The following is an 18208-nucleotide window of genomic DNA, read 5'->3' on the forward strand; positions in this document are numbered from 1 at the left end:
AATCCTCACTAAACCGCAAACTCTTCACTTTAAAAGTGTGCCCATTTGACTAAAAGGAACAGCTGCTGTCCATCCACCCTGTCCATGCTCCTCGTAATCCTATGCTTTTGAATACGTCCCCCTCAGCCTCCTTTCCTCCAAACTAAACAACTCAAGTTTATACAGCCTCTCTCTATAGCTGATATGCTCAATCGTAGGGAACATCCTGGTGAATCTCCTCTTCAAACCCTCCCGTGTAGTCACATCCTTCCTGTAATATGGTTCTCAGAACTACACACAGTATTCCATCTTGGCGTCACCAAAGTTCCGCATAGCTCTTATAATCCGTGCCTCAATGAATCAAGGTTATGTTTACAGTCCTCTGTGCTTTCCCAAATTGTGTATGAACCTGTCCATCACATTCAGGGATGTGTGGAGAAACACCCTCTGACCTTCCCAGTGTGCTGCCATTCATTGAGTCCTCTCCTTCTTCCAAAGTGTATCACCTCATATTTATCAGGGTTACATTCCATCTGCCATTGATCTGTCCATCTGACCATTTCATCTGTATCTTCCCGTTACTTAAGACCTTCCTCCTCACTGCCAGCCAATGGCCAATCTGTGTATCAAACACAAACTTACTTATCACACTCCCCACCTCTCGTCCATATTCACAGCGACATCATTTATGAGTACCACAAATATTAAAGTTGAAAATCACACAACATCAGAATAGAGTCCAACAGGTTTTTTCGGAGGCACGAGCTTTCAAAGCGCTACTTCTTCATCAGGTGATTGTGCGCTTTGATGAAGAAGCAGCATTTAGAAAGCTAGTGCCGCCGAATAAACCTATTGGACTATAATCTGTTGTTATGCGATTTTTAGCATTGTCCACCCAGTGCAACACCAGCATCTCCGAATCACAAATAATAAGGGATACAGCACTGATCCCTGTCGTATACCATTGGATACTGGCCTCCAGTCACAAAAGGAGTCAACCACCACCTTGTGTCTCCCACCACTAAACTTTATTTTGATGCAATTTGGCCTAATGAGACCTACCTGTTTCTTGGTTATTCTGTTCCGCTGGATACACTTGTAGAATAATTGGGAATCCATAATCTTGCCCTGCCAGCAGGTTTCCATGCCCCTGTGTTAGTTAGTCCCCAACGCATGCAGAATTTCCTCCTTATTGCAGTCTTAAATGGTCTGTCCTTTATCCTGCCATTATTTCCCTTGATTGTGTATTAGGCAGCCGGAGAAACATCCTGTTAATTTCCAACTTGTCACATGTTTTGTGAATTTTTTGCATTTCACAGTGACCCATCTGTAATTCTTTGAAACTCTAGAGAACACAGGCCGAGTTTCCTCATCGCGCAATCTCACCAACTGAGGGATTAATCTGGAGAATGTCCATTGTACTTCCTCTGTGGTCAGTATATTCTTTCTCAGATTTGGTGACCAAAACTGTTCTCAATATTCCAGGTACAGTCTCACCAACACGCTGTTAACATGTCTTCAACATGTCTTTACATCTATATTCTGACTCCCGTAAAGCAATGCAATCCAAACTTTAACTTACCACTTGCATATATTCCTCCAAATACCCTTCACATTCATTGCATTTACAAACTCATTGTGTGAGTTCTTATAGAAAACCTTCTGATAATCTGAAGTATGCCATTTCTACTGGTTCCCCATTATCTGTGCTGTAAGAATCAACTTCAAACAATTCCAAAGCTTGTCAAGTATGATTTCCCTTTCAGAAATACATACTGATTCTCTCCAATGTTGCTGTTAATTTCTCAATAACGAATATCACATCCTACATAATAGATTCCAACAGTTTCCCCACAAATGTCAAGTTAATTAGTCTGCAGTTCTCCACACTATCTCTTCTTCCCTTTGTAGATGCTTGGATCACTCCCGTTCATCTGTAGTGCTTGGTTCCAGACTATGCAGAATGCACTGGGTAATGGTGCACAGTCATCGACAGTGCAACTAATACTTCAATTAGTGGTTTATTTCTGAAGATTTTGGTATGAAGTACATCTAGTTTGTCAAGGTTAGCAAAGCTCAGTCCAGCTGCATGTTCAAGTAGAGCCTTGTTACTGATATAAATTGACTTTCTGTCTTTCGATCCACAAGTCCTGTCCGATCACTTCGTATTTCTGGGTGATTTTCTGGATCTTCCTCCATGAAGACAGATGTGAGGTAACTGGTTATTTGCTTGGCCATTTCTCTGTTATCCATAATAAACTCGTCTCTCCTGATTGCAGATTTCCACATTTGACTATGCTTTTCTCTTTCCTTTGAAATATAGATCATAGATTTATGCAGTCCTTGTGTTCCTTTTTGTTTGTATGCATGTTCCCTTTTTGATTTCCTTACCCGTTTCATGGCCCTGCTTTTCTGGATCGTAATTTTCTGAGAATTCTCAGGATTCCACAATGTCTGGAATTCTTCTGAAGTTACTTCCTGTGATTCGTGTGATCTTTAATTTATTATGCTAATCATTGTTAACTCACTTTCTCACTCTTGGGTGTTTTACCTGAAATAAATAGACATATTTTTCAGACTTTGTAGTATTTCTATCAATCTCCTGGTCCTGACCATATATATTCAGGAACACTGCAGGAGGACAGGATAGAAATAGCGGGGGCCCTGGTTGGTACTCTTGCATCATCGGTCGTCAATGGGTAAGGTCCTGGAGGACTGGAGGGTAGTGAATGCTGTGCTGTTATTCAAAAAGGGCTACAAATAAAAACCGGGGAACTATAGACCAGTAAACCTAAAATCTGTAGCAGGTAAGTTATTTGACAAGATTCTGAGGGAGAAGATATACATGCATTTGGAAAGACAGGGCCTTGTGAATGGAGGATTATGGCTCACAAGTTTGTTAGACTGCATTGATGAAGTGACCAGTAAGTTTGGCAAGGACATGGCTGTATATATAGATTTCAGTAAGGCCTTCAATAAGGTTCCACATGGTACGCTGCTCTGGAAGGTTAGATCACATGGAATTGAGGGGGAGTTGGCAAATTAGGTCCAAAATTAGCTTGATGATAGGAACAAGAGGGCAATCGTGAAAGGATGCTGGTTGGACCGGAGGCCTGTGATGAGTGGAATGCCTTAGGGATAGGTGCTGGGACTATATATTCATATATTACACATATCTATGATTTAGATGAGAATGTACAGGTATGATTTGTAAGTTTGAAGGTGACACTAAAATAGGTGGTATCGTGGACAGTGAGGAAGGTTATCAGAAATCTCAGAAATTACAGCAGTACCTTGATCAGGTGGGGAATTGGGCAGAGAAATGGCAAATTGAGTTTAATTCAGATAAGTGTAAGTTCTTGCATTTTAGAAAGCAGGAGTTTCATGGTGACTGGCAGGGCCTTAAGGAGTGCAGAGGAACAGAGTGACCTTGGAATTCAGGTGCACGATTTTCTGTAAGTGGAGTCCCAGGCTTTTGACTCACTGCCCTTCATCAGTTAGAGCACTGAGTATCGAAATTAGGGAGTTATGTTGCAGTTATACAAGATGTTGGTGAGTCCATACTTGTCGCGCCATGTTCAATTTTGTTCACTTTGCTCGAGGAAGGATGTTATTAAACTGGAAAGAGTGCAGAAGAAATTTACAAGGATGTTGCCAAGACTCAATGGTCTGAGTTATAGTGAGAGGTTGAACAAGTAGAAGTTTGTACTTTAGAATGTATGAGGCTGAGGGGGATCTGATAGTAGTGTGTAAGATCATGGGAGACGTGGATAGAGTCAATGCACTCAGTCTTTTTTTCCCCAGGATTGGGCAATCACGGTCTAGAGGGCATCAATTTAAGGTCAGAGGGGAAAGAGTAAAAGGGAACTTGAGGGGCAATTTCTTTTACCCACAGGATGGTACGCATATGGGATGAGCTGACAGCTGTAGTTGAGGCGGGTACATTCACAAAATTTAAAATACATTTGGACAAATACAGAGTTAGGAAAGGATTAGAAGGATACAGGGAAATGGCGGGGAAATGGGGTTAGTGTGAATGGATGCTTTATCCGGGATGGACCAGTTTGGGCCGAATGTCCTGTCTCCGTGCAGTAAGACTATATGGATCTAACAACCATTGTTCTCCTACTGAATGTTATATTGTATTTTCCCAATTCACTGGAGTGAACTTGACCCTCTAACCTCTGGGCTTCCATGATGTTTGACCAGAATGTTCAAACATTCCACATTGAATGCAGACGCCGTGTAAAATACAACATATTAATGTCTCTATTCCTCCAAAGCTGCTTCAGAGGAAGGTAAGTAATTAGTCCTTTCAATCACACAATAGATAATAAACAATAGGTGCTGGAGTAGGCCATTCTGCCTTTTGAGCCTGCACCACCAATCAATATGATCATGGCTGATCATCCTTAATCAATATCACACAACACGAAATCCGAAATAACCTGCTCTCTAGTTTGGTTCACAACATACTCTTCAACCTACCTGATATATACTAAAGGAATTTATTTTTCACAACATTAGCAGTCACTGAGTTAACTCAGTTTCAATGCAACTTGACACCATTCATTATTACTGCAGAACCCACGAGTATTTGTTACACATTCACAGGATGGGGGGCTTAGCTGGATAACCAGCATTTAATGGCCATTCCAGACGGCAGTTAAGAGTCAACAGCGTTGCCTTGGATCTGGAGTGACATGCAGGCCAGACCAGATAAGAACAGCCGTTTCCTTCCCTAAAGGACATGAGTGAACCAGATGAGTTTTTCCAACAATCAGGAATGGATTCCTGATCATCATAAACCCTTGATTCCAGATACATATTGAATTCAAATTACACAATCTGCCATGGCAGGATTTGAAACCATGCCCCCAGAACATTACCTGGGACTCTGGGTTAAGAGCCCAGCGATAATATCACTATGTCATAGCTTCCATTTGAGTATTGTTGCAAATATAATTTCCAGAGCATATGATGCAAAATATTTGCGCGACAGTTTTGGTTCAGATATATAACACAACAAATTTGTTTCTCCTTGCTATTTGTAAGACCCACCCAAACCCATTCTATGGAATCTGAGGGACAGAGCCTATGTCGTTATTAGTGATAGACTTGGATAAGACATATGGGGAGGCTCACCTCGATGCTGAGATGATCTGAAGACATGTCCAGCAATACAGGACAAGCATCAATATCCATTCCGCTCTGTCAGGATAAGTGTCACCGTATATTCTCACTGCTCCCTCACACTCACTGTATGTCTCTTATAGCACCGACCCTCGACCAAGACTCACACTCTAACTCCAATAAGGTTCAAGCACGACCACTCTCACTGTTGAATTTAGCACCTTCCATCCCTCACATTTTCTGTCCCTGATGCAATAGTCCCACACACTAATAGCACGACATGGATACAACACTATGGACAGACTCCCTCCGACCACCTCAACAAAACACATCACCGAGTCCAGCACTAACAGCAGGACCATCCACTTCCACCCACACTCCTTCCTTCCGTTTCCAGGAGAACCAGCCTGGAATAGGACAGAACGGGCCAACCCAGGTGGTGGAGTGCCAGATATCAGTTCCCTCATACCCCTACCCTGATATGTGGGGAGGATCCTGGAGTGAGCCGGAGAGGACCAGGAGGCCTTGTGTGGAGATTCGGAAACATCAACGTCCCACCAACCGAATAAGGAGCAGTGTTTAGTAAAGAGCAATTCTCAATTCAAACCTACTGTCAGTTCCAACCTCATCTCTCTCACTCGCAGATGAACAGATACCCCATTGCACAGAGATGCAGGCATTGAAATACACAGACGTATTGGTAAACACCCCAATATACTAACATGCACAATGCATACAAGGAGATAAGCATGCACACACGGAGAAGCACACAAAGACATAAACAGTCACACACAAATAGACACAAACACAGATAGAAACACACAGGCTGATACAAAGACAGACAGATATAGTCACACAAATACAAAAGTAACAAGTACATGGACAAACACACACTTAAGTACACATTAAGACACAGACGTCAGTGCCATTAGGACACAAATAAATAAGTTTCTGATTTATAAGGAGATCAAGGATTCTGGGAGAAGGTAAGAGAATGATGTTGAGGAACATTATATAAATGGCTTTAAAGTATATCAGACTCGATAGGCCAAATGGTCTAATTCTGATCCTTTTTTAATGTTTGTGTAGTGTTATGCTATCAGGTATTCTCTTCCTGAGACAGCAGCAGCAACATATTTGATTGGAAACAGTCAGTGGTAATGTGGGAAAAGATTGGAGTGCAGAATGGTTAATGTCTATTCCTAGTTATTGTACCACTATATTCGAAAAGGGGCAGTGATTTGATATGAGGTTAACACAGTTTTTAAAAAATGTGTCCCACAATGAAAGAAGGATGTCCCTTTCCCTTTAATGTTGTGCTATCTGTGGTGTCCTCATCCTCAGGGAGCAGTGGAGACTCGGTTAATTTAGGTATTTTAGTTTGAGTTTGACTGATCTTTGCCGGACAGGAGAGTCAATGTTTATTGGGAACAGACAGGAGACGGATGGTCAGACACACTCGGATCAGCCATGAGCATTCTGAATGGTGCCGCTAAATGGCCAACTGCTGCCCCTATCCAATGTGTTGTTCCCTCAATCCACGCTCCCGGCCGTTACAGAGATATACTGCTGTCCCTACCCCATGTGTTGTTCCCTCAATCCACCACTGAGTGCGATTACAGGGTAGAGGACTATCCCATTCAGCCTGACTGGATCGTTACAATGACACGGGAGGAGACCATTCTGCCCCTCCAAAGAATTACACAGAAATATATGATGAAGTAATTCAGCTCGTTGAGTACATTACACAGCCCAGGATGAGGCCATTCAACCCGCCTGAACTGCTGCACAGGAACAGGGAAGCTGTCGCTAACAGGAAATAGACAGTAGTGATATATGACTTTTTTAAACAAAACTGTAACTAGTTTTGACTCAGAGATCACTGTAGGGTCATCACTGATCAATAATCTATGTAAAATATCTGGATGAAGGGACAGAATGGATCAAAGCTGAACTACCTCGGACACCAAAATGATCATTCAATTGATCTTCAAATGGAGGTAGTGAATCTGCATTATGATGTAGACAGGGTAGGTTAGTGAGCATACCCTCAGCAGGAATAATATAATGTGAGTTGTCTATTGCAGTCGGGAACAATTCAAATGGAGAGAGATTGCAGAACTCTGTGATGCAGATGTTTTTCATATTCTTGGTACATGAATCATATGAAGTCTGTCTGCAGATGCAGCAAGTGATTCGGAAAGTAAGTGGAATGATAATGTTTGTGGCAACGGGTATTGGGTTTAATTAGGAATATTTCACTGTATCTGTGCAAGGATTGCTGAGACCACATCAGATACACTGGGTGCAGTTCTGATCCTCTAAACTAAAAAAAAGGAGACAATTCCTTTCAAAGATGTTCAAAGATGCTTCCCTTTACTCATTCCTGAAATGAAGGCCTTTTGTTATCGGGGATTATCTGTTTAGATCTTAGATGAGAAATCTTACTGAACCACGATTTTCAGAGAAGTCTTTCAGCTGGATACATATTTTCTCTTGTTAAGAAGTCTAAAGCTAGATAATAATTTTTTTGAATGAGATACATTGGTATTAACACAAATCTTATGAAGATATCAACCCATTTTTAAAAATTACGCTGATGCATATAAGGACCTCATCAAATCATAAAACGGGCACATTAATTTATTTTGCTAATGAAATGCACTGTACACAACAACAGCAATGATGCTGCATACAGCATACAGTCTATTATCATCCATTCCAGAGAATGTACATGGAGAGTGCACATGGTACAGTTTGGTTTTCAGTTGACATTCTTGTATTTTTCCACACAGAGACGGAGAAAAATATTACTTGCTTCAGAAGCAGCAGCCAATTGGTGTCTCTACCTTACTTTGTTCTGCCTGAAAACAAGGTGTAAGAGCAGAAACTCCTGAGTCATCTTTACCATTCGTGGAGGATTCCTGATGAGGATTCATAGGAATCTCTGCACAGCTCGAAGCAAAGGGAATTCAGCCAAATCCAACTGTTCCGGGAAGAAATCCGCATTCCCAGACATTTGTGTGAGCAGAATAAGTTCAAAGTCAGAAACATATTTGGGACACTCTATGATTTTACCATTTGTTTACAGTTCAACTTTCTGTGTCTCAGATTTTTCCAGAAAATTATCCAATCGGATACCTATATCATTGGACACAGCACTCAACTGGTTACATTTAAAATTTGCTTTCACCAATAGAGGAGTGGGAAAAGACATGAGTGACCCTCCAACATTGGTCAGAACACAAACAAGAGATTCTCAAAGGGTTGTTAAGGTGTGAATTCCCTTCCACAGACGATTGTGATGCTTGGATATTTCCATTTGTTCAAAGTTGTCTATGTAAGACATTTGAAAGAAAAATGAATGTAGGGAAATGGTACTGACAGAAAAGTGCTGCTGAGACCTTAATCAGATGATAGTTCATGGAAGAGCAGTGACAAAGTGTCTGATGACCCACTCTTGCTCCACAGTCCCGTGTTACTATGGTGCAGTCAGCCTCATACAGCTCCTGCAAGGTGCAGATGGGGGCCACTTGCTCCAAATACCTGGTCCACAGAAACACAGGATTTCATTAAATCACTCACAACTGTCACACTCAGATTGGTATGGATTGGAAAATGTTATTTGGAAATCCAGGCTGGTTTTGAAAGATGCCACTGGTCTGTTTACAGAGTGTCCCCTCTCTGCAACTTGTGCTTCATTTGTTGGTCTTGGTCTAGACCAGGATTCGTTATGAATAAAGCTCCATACCTCACTCAGAGATGATGCAAAAATGCTTTGTTCTCTCTGATTACAGCATACAATAACAGTACATCCAGGAAAATTACAGCCATTTACTTTGAAATTACAGAAAATGAAAACATAAGGAACAGGAATATGTAATTTGGACGGTCAAGCCATTGTATTTGATAATGGCTGATCTACTGTTAGCATTAACTCCTCCTTAATGCCCAGTTCTTCACACTCCCCAGCTCTCTGGCAGGTCAAAGATTCATGTACCACCTCTTTAAATACTTTCAGTGATGTATCTCCCCTAATTCTCTAGTCCAGATAATTCCTGACATTGATTACCCTCTGTGAGAGGAAAACACTCTCTACACATACACTGTCACCTATTGATATGAACAAGAGGTGAACACAGGGGCTCAGGATAGAGTGAATGGCCTTAATATCAATGCAGTAGATGACTGCGGGTGTTATCGGGACCACCTACTTATTTGAGCTTAATGAGAATCAGGTCTAACCTCCTCACTGGTTGGGGTCTGTCAGAGCACAAAGGAAGATGTTTGTGGTCGGTGGCCGACAATCCTCTCAATCCCGGGACATCGCTTCACGAGATCCTCAGATTAACTTTCCTCAGCGCAAACATCTTCAGTTCCTTCGTCAACGTCTATGTGCCCCCATTCCGACGCCCCCCATTTATCTCAAGATCAGAAGCGGAGTGATCACTGAAGATCACACAATATTCGGAATATTTTGTCCGCACTCAGCTCCTGAACGGGTCTGTGTCCATATTCAGCAAGACCCGAACAACATTCACATTTGTGCTGTTAAAGTGTCGGTAACATTCATGTAACAGAACGGCCAGGCACTGCACATTTCCACAGTTAAAAGAGGAGCTCATTCAGCACCTCAAGCTGGTTACACCCGAATATGTAGAAACTATTCAGCCCATCGAAATGACTGAACAAGAAGAGGGACAGCCCATTCAATCCTCCTGCGTGTTCCACAGAAGAGGAGGCGTCTGATCAGTACATTGAGCTGTTAAACAGGAACAGGCAGAGTCCAGTAAGACCCCTAAACCTGTTCTATGGAACCAGTAGGAGACCATTAACCTCTCGAGACACTTACACAGGAATAGGAGGGTGTTATTGATGCTGCAACCTGGAAAACGAATGGAGCAGAGACTGCACTCATAGACTGCTCACAATGTTCCTCGTGGCTCCATTGCCTGTGGAACAAATGATACTTTAACGTATTTTGCGGACAGTGAGGGAGGAAGCCAAATGTTTTGTGCCAAGCCTCAAGGAGGCATCTTCCATCTCCAAGAAGACAGATCCATGTTCTCCTTGGGGGTCAGAAGCTGGTGGGGATTGTTAAATTGTTATAGAATGAAGGTATTGTGGCTCCTGTTGCGATGGTGGATAACGTGAAGTTCTATGTATGATCACACACCAAATGCACTGTATTAATGTTGGAAGAGTTCAGTTAAAGACTGGCTCTCTCTCTCTCTCAATCGAAATGGGGAGTGGTGTGGAGTGAGAGGAACGTTCTCAGAGTCTTTTAAGCCATCGAGAATCATGTAAACCAAGTTAAAAAAAACATGGAATTTATCACCGTTTTAGTTCTGTTTGGAATATAATGAGTGACTGTCCATCACCTTGAGTTCAATGCAATCACCTCTTATTCTTCAAAGCGCTACAGATTAATCCTCATGCATTCCCGATGGTACAATCATTCCAACAATTAGTCAGGCGAAACTCCTTTATACTCTTTCTGCCAAGAGGATTGTTCCTTATAAAGGAGAGAAAATCTGTGCACAATACCCCAAATACTATCACAACAACACTCTCAGGGTTGATCACAATAATTCTGTTCCAGGAACACCAACTATAGCGAGGATGGGATAGTAACCACCTTGAATAATCCAAAGGATATCTTCGATCCGTGATGCTAATGACATCCAAGGCTGAGAAAGGTAGAAAAAAACCACAGGATAAACTCCTGTCTGTTGTAATATTCCAGTCTAAGGTTCTCAGATTCTGATCCATTAATGGAACATTCCAGTCTAATGTCCTCAGATTCTGATCTCTCCTCCCCCTGTCTCTCGAGCTACTGATCCCTGTTAGTCCAGTCATTGATGCTCCCGCCAATACTGGGATAACACAATGAACCGAGTCCTTAATTAATAGAAGAGGCAAACCCTCCAGTGACTCATTGTTTATTTTGAAGGATTGCATAAATTCTATTCTCCATTGGGCAGGCTACCACTTCTCACATTTTACATTAAAAAGTTGATTCTGATACAAAATTCGTAATATTATTATTATTTCTACTGTTAATCTTTTTCTTAGCGAATTAGACAAGACATGCCAGGCATCTGTTTAAGGTTTTATAATTACGTTGAAATCTGTGTCCATGATTATTCACCAAATATTTAACTAGAACTTTTTACGATTGTAAACAGTTTCAAAGGCCAAGCTGGCTTCTGAAAGATAACTTGAGTTGCTGTTTTTGAGGATGAAAAGAATCCTTACTGAGATCAGAATAAGTTACCTTTTGTAGTGATTCTTCAGAGTTTTTGTGCTACAATTTCATTATTTCATCTGTGTTCTGTTACAAATCATCAATTTTTCGCAACAAGAACCTTCTTTATCACTATGTTAGCATGTTTCAGAATCTTGCGAATCAGATTATCCATTCTTTGGCCTTGGAATTATTTCCTTCTCAAAGTCACTTTTTTCGCGAATGCTGAAGCAATCTATTTTAATGTCTGGCTATTTTGTGGCTTTTCAAAAACAGACAACTGAAGTAGACTTTTAAATTTTGGCCATTTCATGTCTCTAAAAAAAGGCAGCTCCAACTCTCACTATCCCTGTCCCTGGGGAAGCTGTTTCCTTCCAGCTCTAACTCTGACATCTCCCTGGCAATATGGAAAATGACTCAGCTATGTCCAGTTCCTAAGCGGGGAATAATTACAATCTGACCAATTCCAACCCCCTCAGTCTCATCACGATAGTCAAATTTGGAGTTCATTTTGACAGAGCTGTCAAGCAGCACAGACATAACTTGCTCAGTGTGGCTTCAAATAGGTCCCCATGTGGAGATGATGCTGTTTTGGAAAAGTCACTGGATTAATAATCAAGACCAGGCTAATGCTCTGGCAGCTGGTGGAAGTTAAAAGCAATTAATAAAATATCGAGACCTTGAAGTGACCTTGAAGTCAATGTCGATTGTAAACAACAATTTTCTTTTCCAATGTACTTTCAGGAAGTGAATCTCCTGTGCTTTCCTGGTCTGGCCTAAATGTGACACCAAACACACAGACATGTGATAAACACTTGAATGGTCTCTGAAAAGGCCAAGAAAGACACTCTATTGTATCAAACTGCTCCGAGGTCTTCAAGGATAAAACCGGACAGAACACCCAGCCTCAGTATGGAAAAGGGAACTGGAAACACAGTCATGTTGAGCCGGCAGAGACCCCCTTCTTAACATCTGCGAACTTGTGACAACATTTACAGAGTTTTCCCACAGACCGTAGAGAAACATCGGAAATGTAATAGGCCATACAGCACATTGAGCCTGCCCCATTCTAGTTAATGTCTGAACATCTCCTCAATGCACTTGCCCCACTCACTGTTCACATCCCTTAATGTGATTAACCTTGTAAAGCTATAAAATAGGAACTGCGGTAGTCCCTTTGATCTGTCGAATTTGCTGTCCCGTTCAATATAATGATGACTGAACATTTATTTCTACACCATACTCCTGCTCTCTCCACCACCCCTTCGGTGTCTCGACATCCTTTATAGTCTTTAATGCCTTGTCTTCCACAGCCTTATGTGAGAGAGAATTCCCAGGTTCACCAGTCACTGAGTGCAGATAATTATTCTTATCTAAATGCAATGTGACCTGTCTGCACCTAATACTGTGGCTCCTTGTTTTAGACGTCCCAGCCAGGGGAATTATCATCATTGTTTCCAATCTACCTAACTCTGTCAGTGTTTTATATATTCCTCTGAGATCTCCACTCATTTTCCTCAACCCCATGGGATACAGGCTCAGTCACCCCAAACTCTGCTCTCACAAAAAGTCTGTCATCCCAGAGATCAGTCTGGTAATCCTTTGCTGCACTCCCTCAATTTCAGGTTTGTACGTTATTTGGTACGGAGGCCAAAACTGCACACAATACTGCACAATGTTTGAGTTGCGGTCTCACCAAGGCCTGTACAGCTGCACTGAGACACCCTTACTCCTGGAGTCAAGTCCACCTGAATGAGGGTCAACACCCCATTTATAGAACATAGAACATAGAACATAGAACAATACAGCACAGAACAGGCCCTTCGGCCCACGATGTTGTGCCGCACTTCTATCCTAGATTAAGCACCCATCCATGTACCTATCCAAATGCCACTTAAAGGTCGCCAATGAATCTGACTCTACCACTCCCTCGGGCAGCGCATTCCATGCCCCCACCACTCTCTGGGTAAAGAACCCACCCCTGACATCTCCCCTATACCTTCCACCCTTCACCTTAAATTTATGTCCCCTTGTAACACTCTGTTGTACCCGGGGAAAAAGTTTCTGACTGTCTACTCTATCTATTCCCCTGATCATCTTATAAACCTCTATCAAGTCACCCCTCATCCTTCGCCGTTCCAACGAGAAAAGGCCGAGAACTCTCAACCTATCCTCGTACGACCTACTCTCCATTCCAGGCAACATCCTGGTAAATCTTCTCTGCACCCTCTCCAAAGCTTCCACATCTTTCCTAAAGTGAGGCGACCAGAACTGCACACAGTACTCCAAATGTGGCCTAACCAAAGTCCTGTACATTTATCTTCCTGACTGCTTTCTGCTCCTGCAATATTGCTTCAGTGACTGGTGTACAACGGAGATCCCAGATCCTTTTCAATGTTACAGCTCCCCACATGATGGGTCTGCATAAACTGGTCTCTGTGTCAATGTATTTCCAGTATTGGCTTCTGTCTTCAGAACTCGCTGCCCTGCATGGATATCAGAGGTCTGTCCAAACAATAATAGAGGAAAAGTGTCTTCATAGATCGACATTTCTCAACCACTCCCTTTTTAAATGGTTGGCTGGCATTTTAGTGTTCCCCAACAAAGTAGACAACATCACATCTATACACACTGCTCTTCATCTGCCACATATTTAATCATTCACTCCATTTGTTTCAATCGCCTTGAAGATTTTTTCACATCATCCTCAATTTTCAAAATCCTAGTTCCGTCAGCAGACTTGGAAACTTTGCATTTGATTCCCTCAACGAGATGTTTGTGATGTATTGTGAATATCTGGCGCCCAGCATCAATTATTGCAATGCCTCATGAGCCTTCCAAACTGTAAACCATCCATTTATTCCTCCTCATTGTTTCCTGTCAACACTCCCATTTTAACACCATGTTCCTATATTACCCCCATCCCAATTGCATTTACTTTGCACACTAGGCTTGGGACTCTATTACAATTCTTGCTGAAAATCCAAGTTCAATGCCTCTATTATTTTTTTCTGTAATTAATCCACCAGTCAGTTTCTCAAATATCTTTCCCATTTCATCAATCTGTGTTGATTTTTTTTCTATGCCCGTTATTTTTGGTTCCAATAATTTCACCAAATTATTTTATTTACTAATTTCATTCAACATAATTTCCTCCTCAGACTCCTATTGCTGGGAAGGCTTTGTTTATGTATTTTTCTGTGAAGACAGAAGTGAAGTAGTTGTGTCATGTTTCTCTGTTCTCCATTCTCCATTTCCTGTTTTCAGACTGTAAGGAAGCTGAAACTTTGACTAAAAAGAACAGCTGTTGTCTATTCACCCTGTCCATGCCCCTTGTAATATTATACCTGAATTACTTACCAACTCAACTTCCTCTGCTCCAAATAAATAACTCGAGCTTACCCAGCCTCTCTCCACAGCTCATATGCTCCATCCCAGGGAACATCCTGGTGAATCTCCTCTGCACCTCATCCAGAGCAATCACATCCTTCCTGTAATGTGGCTCCCAGAACTGCACACAATATTTCATTTGTCCTAACCAAAGTGCCATATAAAATTCGTATAACCTTTGGGTCAATGAATAAATGCTTTGTCTACAATAATGCTGAACTCATCAATTATCACTTCCAGTCACATTCAGAAATGTGTGGAGAGGCACCCTCTGAGCTTCCTAGTGAGGTGCCATTCTTTGAGTACTCCCCTGTCTGGTTCCTTCTTCCGAAGTGTATCACCTCATATTTATCAGGGTTACATTCCATCTGCCATTGATCTGACCATCTGACCATTCCATCTGTATATTCCTGTATCATAAGACCTTCCTCCTCACTGCCAACCACCCAGCCAATCTTTGTGTCAAACACAAACTTACTTCACACACTCCCCCTACCCACTTCACATTCACATCACTTATGAATACCACAAATAATAAGGGGCACAGCATTGATCTCTGCGGTACACCAGGGGAAATTGGGTTCCAGTCACAAAAACACCCTTCTACCATGAAGTTGAGTTTGGATGCAACTTTGCAAGTCACTAATAGGCCCTACATGTTCCCTGGCTGTTCTGTTTTACTCGATATACGTGAAGAATATCTGGGGATTCTCCTTTATCTTGCCCTGCCAACAGGCTTCCATGCCCCTGTATTAGTCAGTCCCCTCCGAGGGAAAAATTTCTGCCTTATTACGGCCTTAAATGGCCTTACCCACTATCCTGTCATTATTTGCCTTTAATATAGAGTAGACAGCTAGAGAAACATCCTGTTTATTTCCACCTCATCACATGCATCATAGATTTTTGAAATTTCACTGCGATCACCTCTCATGCTTTGAAACTGGAGAGGTTGCAAGACAACTCGCTCCATCAGAAAATCTTGTCATCTGTGGAATTAATCTGGAGGATGTACATTGATCAGTGTAATCTTTCTTAGATTAGGTCACCAACACTGCACTCAATAACTCAGGTACATTCTCACCAACACTCTATGCAACTGCGACATGATGTCTTTCCCTCTATATTCCTATTCCCTTAAACAAAATCCAACCTAAGTTTAACTTTCCAATTACACGTATTCCTCCAATTACCAATCAAAGTAATTGCATTTAAGAACTCACTGTGTGAGTTATAGAGTCGTAGAGATGTACAGTATGGAAACAGACCCTTTAGTTCAATCCGTCCATGTCTAGCAGATATCCCAACCCAATCTCGTCCCACCTGCCCGCACCCGGCCTATATCCCTCCAAACTCTTCCTATTCATGTAACCATCCAAATGCCTTAAAATGCTGCAATTGTACCAGCCTCCACCACATCCTCTGGCAGCTCATTCCATACACGTACCACTGTCTGTGTGAAAATGTTGCCCCTTAGGTCTCTTTTACATTTAGATCAGATTTCTTACAGTGTGGAACCAAATCCACACGGACCCGCTGAAACGCAACCCACCCAGACTCATTCCCCTTCACCTAACACTATGGGCAAATTAGCATAGCCAATTTACATAACCTGCACATTTTTGGATTGTGGGAGGAAACCCACGAAGACACGGAGAAAATGTGCAAACTCCACACAGAGAGTCGCCTGTGGCGGGAATTGTGAGGCAGCAGTGCGAACCACTGTGCCACCGTGCCACCCAACATCTTTCTCCTCTCACCCTGAACCTATGCCCTTTAGTTCTGGAGTCTCCCAACCCAGGGAAAAAAACTTTGTCTCTTTACCCTGTCCATGCCCCTCATAATTTTGTACATCTCAAGAAGGGCACCCCTCAGCCTCCGATGCTCAAGGGAAACCAGTCCCAGCCTGTACAGCCTCTCCCTTTAGCTCAAATCCTCCCACCATGGCAACATTCTTGTAAAACTTTCCTGAACCCTTTCAAGTTTCACAACATCTTTCCGATAGGAAGGAGACCAGAATTACAGGCAATATTCCACCAGTGGCCTAACTCGTGTGCTATACAGCCGCAACATGACCTCCCAACTCCAATACTCTAACCAATAAAGGAAAGCATACAAATCGCCTTCTTCACTATCCTATCTACCTGCGACTCCACTTTTATGTAGCTATGAACCTACACTCCAAGGTCTCTTTGTTCAGCAACACTCCCCAGGACCTTACCATTAAGTGCATAAGTCCTGCTAAAATTTGCTTTCTCAAAATGCAGCATCTCGCATTTGTCTGAATTAAACTCCATCTGCCACTTCTAGGCACATTGGCCCATCTGAAGATCCTGTTGTAATCTGAGGTAACCTTTTTCGCTGTCCACTACACCTCCAATTTTGGTGTCATCTGCAAACTTACTAACAATACCTCCTACGCTCGCAGCCAAATCATTTATGTAAATGACAAAAAAGAGAACCCAGCACTGATCCTTGTGGTACTCCACTGGTAACAGGCCTCCAGTCTGAAAATCAGCCCTCCACCTCCACACTCAGTCTTCAAACTTTGAGCCAGTTTTGTATCCAATTGGCTAGTTGTCCCTGTATTCCGTGAGATCTAATCTTACTAATCAGTCTCCCATGGAGAATGTTGTCGAACGCGTTACTGAAGTCCATATAGACCACATCTACTGCTCTTCCCTCATCAATCCTCTTCTTTACTTCTTCAAAAAACTCAATCAAGATTGCGAGATATGATTTCCCACGCACAAAGCCATGTTGACTATCCCTAATCAGTCTTTGTCTTTCCAAATGCATGTACATCCTGTCCTTCAGGATTCCCTCCAACAACTTGCCCACCACTGACGTCAGGCTCACTGGTCTATAGTTCCCTGGATTGTCCGTACCACCCTTCTTAAAAAGTGGCACCACGTTTGCCAAACTCCAGTCTTCTACCACCTCTCCTGTGACTATCAACGGTCCAAATGTCTCAGCAAGAAGCCCAGCAATCACTTCTTTGGCTTACGACAGAGTTCTATGGTACACCTGTTCAGGTCATGGGGAATTATCCACGTTTACCCATTTCAAGACATCCAGCACTTCCTCCTCATATGGACATTTTTCAACGTGTAACCATCTATTTTCTGATATTCTATATCGTCCATATCCGTTTCCACAGTAAATACTTATGCAAAATACTCGTTTAGTATCTCCCACATTTTCTCGCCTTGCTGATCTTTGAGGGGCCCTATTCTCTCCCTAGTTATGATTTTGTCATTAATGTATTTGTAAAAACCCTTTGGATTCTCCTTAATTCTACTTGCTACAGCTATCTCGTGTCCCCCTTTTGCCCTCCTGATTTCCCTCTTAAGTGTACTCCTACTGCCTTTATATTCTTCTAAGGATTCGCTCAATTTAACCTGTCTATACCTGACACATGCTTCCTTCTTTTTATTAACCAAACCCTTTAGTCATCCAGCA

This window comes from Chiloscyllium punctatum, chromosome 13 (assembly GCF_047496795.1).
Source record: "Chiloscyllium punctatum isolate Juve2018m chromosome 13, sChiPun1.3, whole genome shotgun sequence".
Classification (NCBI taxonomy): domain Eukaryota; kingdom Metazoa; phylum Chordata; class Chondrichthyes; order Orectolobiformes; family Hemiscylliidae; genus Chiloscyllium; species Chiloscyllium punctatum.